The sequence below is a fragment of the Micromys minutus genome (assembly GCF_963924665.1).
Source record: "Micromys minutus genome assembly, chromosome: 7".
Classification (NCBI taxonomy): Eukaryota; Metazoa; Chordata; class Mammalia; order Rodentia; family Muridae; genus Micromys; species Micromys minutus.
In genome coordinates this window covers 19,440,005-19,450,069 of record NC_137976.1, presented here as the reverse complement: position 1 = coordinate 19,450,069, position 10,065 = coordinate 19,440,005, and positions in this window count along the sequence as shown.

Sequence of the window (10,065 nt, the reverse complement as noted above, 5' to 3'; positions counted from 1 at the left end):
GACCCCTGCTGACTGCCTCAACTTCTCTACTCAGGGTTTGCTGGACATGGTGTGGCTGCTTGATTTTGTTTGGTTTGGTTTGGTTTTTTACTGGAAGAAGAGAGGACATTCTTTGTTCTACCCAGAACTCTCTTGGAGAGCATGAGCTGACTGCTCCAATAGGGCTTCATAGTTGAAGTTTGAGTATTCAGTTCAGTGATGTTGTGTTATCTGTCTGTCGGCCTATCTATCTATCTATCTATCTATCTATCTTTCTTTCTTTCTTTCTTTCTTTCTTTCTTTCTTTCTTTCTTTCTTTCTTCTTCCTTCCTTCCTTCCTTCCTTCCTTCCTTCCTTCCTTTCTTTCTTTCTTTCTATCTATCTTTCTATCTATCTTTTTATCTATCTATCTATCTATCTATCTATCTATCTATCATCTCCTGTTCGTTATTATTCTTCTGCTTTGTCTCCATCAATTTTGTGACGTTTGTTATCTATCTGTTGATCTGGCTAGTTCTATATGTGTCTCTTGTTAATTATTCTTTTACGTTGACTGGCTATATACTTAATAAATGTACTCATTCAATACTGAAAGTCTGGCTACAAGAGACTGCAACTGTCCAGTGGTTTCACATATAATGAGAAATGAAGACACTAGTAGGTATTGTCAACAAAGACAAACCTGGGGTCTCCAAATAATCAATAACAGTGCTTTCTAATGGGGATAGAAAATAAGCACACTATTGTAAGGTAGGCAAGAGAAGGGAATAGCCAGCTTATACACCAGTGTGTGTGGATGTTCAGTAATACCTCTATGGTAAAGAGAATAAAAGCCAAAATAAAGATAAAATTTTCCTGGTTATTAAAGTATACAAGCAAGCATTTTGTTTTGATTTGCTGGTCTGGGTTATACGCAGGGATACCTGTATACATCGCTATAGGTATCAGGAGTGTTGAAACTGTGCTGTGAAAAACTTAGCAATGTCTTCTACATTGAATATTCACCACACACACACACACACACACACACACACACACACCTGCAATTCTGACTCAATGGTCCTACTTGGAGACACTTTGTTTTAGTTACTTTTCAATTGCTATGTTTAAAAAAAAACAAATAAATAAACACAAAAAAACCCTTATTACCCAAAGCAAAAGGAATAAGGCATTTATTTAAGCTTACAGATCCAAAGGGATAAGTCAAGTCTAATGAGGAGGTGGCCCAAGTACTAGACCTGATGGCAGGATCAGAAAGCTGAGAAATTCCCATCCTCAATCACAACTATAAATCACAGAGTGCAAACTGGAAGATGAAGCCAGCAACTCCTCAAACCAGCTCCAGATGACACATTTCCTCCAACAAAGCCACACACCTTGTAAGTCTCTATCAGGGACTAAGTATTCAAATATCTGAGCCAATGCAAGTCATTTATCATTCAAACCACGATGTACTTATTTATATAAAAGTAAAACATACAAATGTCTACTTTACTGTTTTGTGATGACAAGAAAACTGATTCTAAACATGAGGCGTTATTAAATAACTGTTGGCAGGGAAATTTGGATCTGTTACTCAATCACCCAAAACAATGTGTTAAATTGTCCCTTGGATTACTTGAAAATTGTGAAGACAGGATAATAGAGTATTAGAGAGATAAGAAGTCCATCTGCAGAGTATAGTGACAAGCTGTTACAAGGAGGACATGTAAGGCCTGTGCTTGATTAGGAGAACATGTCAATGGATGACATCAGAGAAAGGGAGAAAGGGACATTAATGTACAAAAATAGTTTCTCAGATGAAAATAATGTTATTTTAGTGGTATTCAAACACTACATAATAGGCTTATGCAAAGAGATGGGAAAGGTGACCACTGTAATGTTTCCTAGAGGTTGAACTTTAGCTAAATATTCCTCCTCCTCCTCCTCCTCCTCTTCTTCTTCTTCTTTTTTTAACATACTTTTGTTACATAACGAACAAGCACTTTTATCAGAACAACAGAAGATGTGTTCCAGTAGCTGAAAACCTTATTGCAAAAGCCTGTTCTTCTTTCTAGAAAACAATTCTTATGTAGCAGCACAGGGTACACATTTCCAGAAGAGGAGGTAGGAGAGAGTCTGGGTATCATAGCATTTTAGCTATGGTGGGCATTCTTTTTCATTCTGCACTCTGGACCTATTCAAACCTCGTCTCCTATGGAGGGACTCAGTGCAGAAGTAAAACATAATGATGACTTGGCAGCCGCAGAAGAAGAGCACTCACTCAAATATGGTAAAGAGAAGCAATAAGTGTCATTGATGCACAGAGTCTGCGCTCCGCTTGCCTGCCTCTTCCTTCTTCTCTCAGCAGAAGTTCAACTGAAAATAAGCCCGAACAGCAATTCGCCAAATTAGCTTGTCACCTCACTTGTGACCAAATCACACCCTACAGAGAAGCAGACAACTCTAAGCGTTTGCTTTTTGGAATGTATGTCCAACTGAAGGGGCTTTTCTGTAAACAAGAAAAGGGTGGATTAGTGTTTTCAGTTTGGTGGCAGTATGGTTAGAATAATGTTGGTGTTTGATATTCATAGATAATTTTCATTTTTCACTCATATAGCACCACCAATCCTAAAATGGCAGGGCAAAAAGAATCATTTTAAGGTTTCATTTCTTCCAACCTCAAGGAAAGGTAAATTAATACTGATTATAGGAATTAAACACACATTTACACAATACGACTTGATGGGTGATATACTCGACCGATCTATACTCACAGGAACTGAGAGCACTCTCTGTGGTTACCTGTTTCTCTTACTGAGCGTGGTTAACTATGCAAACAGCTCTAAACAAATCACTAGGCATAGACGCAGCCCCACAGACAAGAATCTATGATTCTTTGATGGGCTAGCATGAAGCAAGCATGAGCCGAACCCTATGGAGGTAGAGGTAGAGCCATATTAACTAATATGCTGGATTGACACCCAGAGTGACACTCTTGCGTTTACAAGGCCACACATCCTACTCTTTCCCAAAAAGTTCCACCAACAGGGGACCAAGTATTGAAACATACCAGCCTCTGGGGGTGAGTTTCACTCCAACTACCAACAAAAAATTGGGGTTTTGTTGTTGTTGTTGTTGTTGGCCATAGATAACATGAGCATGTACTTTCAGAAGAGTTGACAAAATGATTCTAACAGCCACCACTTCTGCTTAGTGTTGCCAAGAATAAGGAGAACATTACCCTTCAGCCCTCACAGCTATTGGTTAGGATTCTTCTAAGTGACTTATCGCCATGCAAATGTGGACCTTCTTTTAGTGAATTCTCCCTAACAATTAGAAAAGATATTCTTTTTAGATCTCAAGTCACCTTTTATATTGTATGAGTTGTCTACCCCTTTCTCATAAATCACCACAAATTTAACAATTTAAGACAACATAAGTTTGTCTCATGGTCGTGAAGGTCAACAAACCAAGCAGGTAGACTAGGGTTAAAGTTTTCTGACCTGAGTGAGTCTCTGAGGCATAAACCAAGGTGTCAGTTGACTTTTCTGTAGTCCCTGGGCAAGAATCCACTGCCAAGCCCGTGCACATTTCAGAATAAACTCGGTCCTTATGAGTATAGGACTGAAGCCTCAGTTTCTTTGCTGACTTCAGCAAGAAGCAGCTTTGGGTCCTGAGGCTGTGCCACACTCTCTTTTTTTTTTTTTTTCTTTTTTTTTTTTAACTATGGTTCTCTGTATCACAGAGCCAGCAATAGTTCAATGAATCCTTTTCAACATTACAGATCTCTCTGACCCACTTTTATGCCAGGACTTGCAGAAAATGCTGCCATGATTACATGAGGATTACCGAGATTAATTTACCCTGCCGAAGGTCAGCTCTACCACGTGACCATAGCATCACATGACCATAGCATCATCTTGGCAGGACTGTTTTATCAACTCCGAGTTTTCAGAGATCAAAGCAGGACACTCCAAGTTCTTTCAGTCGATACCTCATCTGTTCGTTAAATATCAGCAAAATAATCTACAGTTATATATTTTTAAGGCAGAACATCTTTGGAGACTATTTTGGAAATGTGGGTTATTGCTTTTAGAAATTCTGACTACCACCTGCTTACTTCTGTTTCCCCTGGCCGACATTTATCCAGGGCTCGTGAGTGCCTTCCAGGTGCTCTGCTATATGTCTTACATAGATTATTGATTTAGCATTGGCAGTATCTCTTTGAGGTGGGTACTATTGTCACTTTTGGAAAGGGAAGCAGGTTTAGAGCCACCCGCTTCTTTGTGAAAGGTTACCTGGGTGGAAACAGTGGTGTCAGGAGACAAGCTTCACTCTTGGCTCCTCCCTAGTTTTTCATTAATCCCTTGGCCCATTGGAAGTAAACTTCCACAATCTCAGACTACACTGAAATCAAAACTGCAGAAATGTTATCTCCTTAACAATTGTATGTCATTAGCGTTAGGAGTATTTCACATGGGCAAATAAAATAGGCGTTCTGCGTTTCCCGAAGGTTTTAAATAGACTGTGATTGTTCAAGAGGAAGCAAAACCTGCCACATTTTAAATGCAAAGGAGCAGCTGTTGTCATTTTCACGAGGTAGATTTTTAAACCATGCTTCTAGTAAATACAGTGACCTTTGCCCCGCCGGAGCCACAAATGTCTGTAGAGTATTTGTGTGTGTGTTATTAAAGGTCTCATGTTTGACCTTGGAGCAGAGTCTCTAATGAAAGAATGCTCAGAGCTTGGAATGGATGAATTAGCAGGAAAGCTTCTTGCCTTTTGAAGCTTCAGTAGCAAAATGTGGCCATCTTTACACTACCTCATACACCCTTGGCAGGATGCCTCACACATGTGCCAACCTGTCGGCTGGAGGCTAGGGCCCATTCGAGCTCTGAACATTCTCAAAGCCCCATCTTGCAAGCAACATTCGTTTTCAAAACTTTCATACATGATGTGCTCTCTTGCATTGGACCTAAGTTGCTGGCTTTTGCAGGAACAAATACCTTCCAAATCACCTCCATTAGATCAAATACTGAGGGACTGGTTTAGATTCTAACCAAAAAATTTGAAAAATGCACTGTTGCTAAAAATTATTCTAGTAGCTCCCTATTTATAGAGATGGCTGTGCTGTGTCTTTGATTAGACCGTACATTAATTTTTTCCATCTTATGTTTTAAGTACAGAAACACTGATATGTCAGGGAATGGAGTCAGAACAATCATCTTTTGGTCATTTCTAAATTAGCCTGTTTACATTTTATGACTAGGTCTAAGAGCCAAAATCCAAAAGAGGAATAACAATTCACTGTGTGTACCAGTTCACAGTTATAAATGCTGCCATCCAAAAGTTGGCTGATTTGTAGCATTTAATGTGGAATTTATGAATTCCTATAAACCATTTATGTTTCACTTAGCGCCCATTTGAGCACCGAACATTTGTTTTAATGTAGCGTATTAGCATCAGAACTTTCAAAGCAAGAGGCTAAATTGTTCATTGTCTTGAGAGAAAAACAATCCTTGTTCTCACTTTTAGAGCGTGAGACAGCAAGGAGAAAAAGCCAACTTTAAAAGTCCTTGCCCTCAGAAAAGGTATCTTTTGTCTTTAGCACTCACAGTTTGTGACTTCGGGTACAGTGATTGCTTCTAATCTTAACTTCACTCTAAGACTCCAACATTTACAATATGAGTCTCTAGGGTCCCGGGTCAAAGTCCAGGCTAACAGATTGGTAGTGCTATCCACAGGGCAGCCATAAAAGCTCAATGCCTTGTCATAACATCTAGTACTCACACCTACTTAAAGGCCTGATATCTTTATTTGAGGTAAAACTCTTTCCAAAATAACCTTTTAGTGACGCAATTCTTTCCAGTTTGATTTTAAATGCCTATTTATTTTATAATTGCTCTTTTGAAGCAAGGAGTTTATTTGTCTTTATTGATTTTTTTTTAAATGCCACCGTACCCTTCATAGATGATACCTTCTACGTGACAATCAAAATATGAACCATATCCAACACTAAAACAATGCAAAACATATGGTCACTCAAACAACAACAACAATGACAAAAAAAAAAAAAAGATAACCAACACATCATCCTATGGTTAAAATTACAAAGTAGATTGGTCATAAAATTCTACTTGAGAAGGACTTGCATCTTGTACTTGATTATCATGAGTCTCTTTCTTTTTTGTTTTTATCATTCCATTTGTTTACATCTCAAATGATATCCTACTTCCCAGTTACCCCTCCATAAAACTCCATCCCATATCTCCCCTTCCGTCTTCCCTTCACATGTATGAGAGTGCTCCCCCAACCATCCACACTCTGCTGCCTCACCGTTCTATCACCCCCCTATGCTGGGGCATCAAACCTCCCTTGTACCAAGGGCCTCGACTCACATTGCTATCAGACAAGATCATCCTCTGCTACATATGTATCTGGAGCCATAGGTCCCTTCAAGTACACTCTTTGGTTGGTGGTCTAGTCTATGGGAGGACTGGGTGGTCAGGCCAGTCTATGGTCTAATGGCCTACATTTTCAAGCCACCCAAGAAGCCATATATATCACAACTGATGAGTAGCCCATAGTTAGATTAAGCTCTTACCTTTATTCAGGTGTGGTAGGTATTCAGCAAAGATTGTTTCTCAGAAGATTGCTGCAAAAATGCTGCTGACCAAGTGCCACCAAGGAAAGTCTCTCAGACCCTTGGTTCAAAGGAGGAAACGAAGTAGAACAACTTCTTCTATCAGCATTCCATTTGAATAAGAGGTTTCATTTTATTCAATCAGTTTTCCATAAACTAGCTAAAAAATGGAGTTTGCTAATGTATCCTGAAAAACATAACTACTGAGCTCATCTGGATTAGGCACCGAAACTGACTCAACCAAATGAAAAATATACACTGTATACTATCTGTACTATTTGGTACACTTTATGCATTAATTTTTTTTTAAGCTGGGATTTTTTTTAAGAGTGGAAGGCAGTGGTATGATAGAATTTTAATTTTATTCATCTTGGCTTGGCAGGTTTTTTGTTTTGCTTTGCTTTTTCTTTGCTTGTATGACAAAGAAGTTTTTGGTAAGTTTTGGGTTGGTTTAGACAGGTAGACCACAAGAAGGCAAATGAGAAATGTGACTAGGCAGGACAACTATAATGCACTACTAGAATCTTGATAAGTCAAGAGCTAACTAAGAAATCAAGAAGTCCCATGATTTCAAATCCATGGATAATGTAAACTATCACACAACTTCTTTAGTTCTGTGAACTTGGGTTCATGAAGGATCTTACAAAATTGCCAGGGTCATACAGGTACCTTTCAGAATTGCTGGAAAATATGTATATTGTCTCTTTCATGACATACAATGTAAGTGTATGATGAAAATAAAATCACTGAACTGATATGATCCTCTTAGGGGGGCAATGTGTGGAGTTGAACTGGGACTGGAAACTTAGAAAGTTATCAAATAATAGGCACTGAAGCTAATTACTGAACACCATGTTTCAAAATTCATAGAAAGATATTTTTCAAACAAGAAATAAATGTTTAATAGAAAAGGATTATTGAGGAGATGCCTATTTTCTTTAAGAGATATTATGCAGAAATCCAGAATAGAGAGATTGCTGACAGTAAAGGGATGATAATGCTATCAAAATCATTGATTTTGTGAATATGTGATAGATTTGATAACATAAAAGAACAGATCACCAAAAGCAAATACAACTTTCATTTTGAAGCCAAATTCTGTTTCCAAGAAGTAATCCATTATTTTTTATTATTTTAAATATGTTTAGCATAAGTGACCAGACATTTAAACCAAAGAGAATCCTCAACGGAAAACATAGTGATTGTGTGTGTGTGTGTGTGTGTGTGTGTGTGTGTGTGTGTGTTTAGGTAGGGGAGTTTGGATCCAGCAACGTGGCTACTCTGGCTGGAAGACAAACACACCTTTGCTTTTGGTTTAGCTTAATTTTCTGTTGTGTTTGTTTGTGTGTTTGTTTCTTCTCGGCACACAGGATCTCATGTATCCCAAACTGGCTTGAATTCATTATGGGGCCAAACATGGCCTTGAGCTCCTGATCTTTCTCTTTCCACTGCTCATGTTGCTGAGATCAAACAACTTCCCTATAAATCCTAGTTTCTGCCTAGTTTGATGACACAGAAATGGGTAATATAAGAGGTATAATTAGATGGGGCTGGAGAGATGGCTCAGCGGTTAAGAGCACTGACTGCTCTCTCAGAGGTCCTGAGTTCAGTTCCCACCAACTACATGGTGGTTCACAGCCATCTCTAATGGGATCCGATGCCCTCTTCCGGTGTGTATGAAGACAACTACTGTGTACACCTATATATAAAATAAATTAATAGATCTATTTTTAAAGAAGGGTATAATTAGAAAGAAGTGCCTGTATCAATTGTTAATTGTAAAGGCAAGGAATTGCTAGTTCTGTCTAGTGCTGGGAAAAACAAAACGTTGGAAATCCAAGAAGCCCAATAGCTCTCCTTTGTGCACACCACCACCCTCCTTTCTTCATAGTCACTGTCCCATGCTAATATGGTGGCAGCCCTTGACATGCATATGTGTTCAGAAGTGATCCCTTTTCATTAAGAAGCTTTTATATCAGGAATGACTAATGATAAATAGAAGGGTGTCCAGATCCCTCTAAAGATGGCAAAGGAGTTTAGAACTGGGTCCTGAGTTTATCAGCCAGCACAGCATGGTTCTGTGAATATTAAGAGTCTAGTTTCTTGCCTGTTTAACACAAAATAAGAATAGTATTAAAGCGTGTTTGCAGAGTTAACAAGAAAGTTAACTCAACCCAATGAGAAAAGCACATGAAACATCCAGCACAAAGTGAACAATGTATATGTTGCTCTTAGTTTTATAGTACTTTAAAGTAGTTTGAGAAACCCACTAGCTTCTCACTTTCAGAAGTGGGTAATAGAGTAATGTTTGGATTTGTTATCTATGATGTAATGTGGAATAAGTTGATAGTGACTGAATCCCAACAAATCTATCATCTACAGCCCAGTGCAAATGTAGGTTCCCTCTGATTTAGGATTTGTCTTCCACATGGAGTTGGTATCAGCTAGGGCTCATGTTTCTAATAAACAAGGGTTTATGTTCACTTAGTGCCTGCCAAGAATGGTTCTAGATGCAAGGGATATTATAGTAAATAAACACCATCTGAAGGGATGGGACTTTCTGTAAGTGATGGCTAACCTCTTACCATGGAGCAGATGGTTCATGAGAACACAGCAAGGTAGACTTCTGTGGTGGGTAAACATGCAGATACAGTTGCTTAAATATTAAAACCAAAGATGCATAGGTCATCAAAAAATGCCAGCGGGGGTGGGGGGGAGGATGTAGGCAAGCTTCTCCATCAATTGAGTCCTCTGATTCTCTGCTAGGTGGACTAAGTATGTACTCTCAGGACACATGGGGGTCTGACCTGTGCTGTAGATTATTACACCTCATGTAACCATGGCAGTTAAAAATAACCTGTTCACAGATACCATTTGGGGAACCAGCCTTTTCTCTTATGGTCTGCATGTTTGTTATTGTTATGATATTTTTCTAGCTCTGATGAGAAGTACCGGGCGTATAGTGGATAGGAGATGGAACTTTCTGCTTTCTTTATGTGTCCTACAATCACTGTTTCCCAGACAGCTATTACAAAAGCTAAGGCCCGCATTTTCAACATTGAGTTTCAATATGTCCCAAAGGGCAAACGGGAAGCTTATACTTGAAATAGAGTGAATTACTCCATAGAGTAAATTAATGGCTCTAAACTGGTGGGAGGATATCTGCACATCCTCTAAGATGGAGAATGAAGGAGAGGAACGTGGTCTTTTCTTTTCCAGATAATTTGCTGTATCCTAGGCCCATGTATGACAATCCATTAAAGCACAACCACTGAGTTCTTTCAAGTAAAACATGTCAAGTGAGAAGTGAAACTCAAGATGATATTTGTTAGTCCAGAAGGGAGAAAGGAAAGTGTTGCAAAATGTGATCAGAAAACAATTTAACTGTTTTCTTTCTCACACTAATTCTCAGTGTTGTGCTCCAAAGTTAGTGTTCCTCCACTTCTACTGCTGTCTAGAAA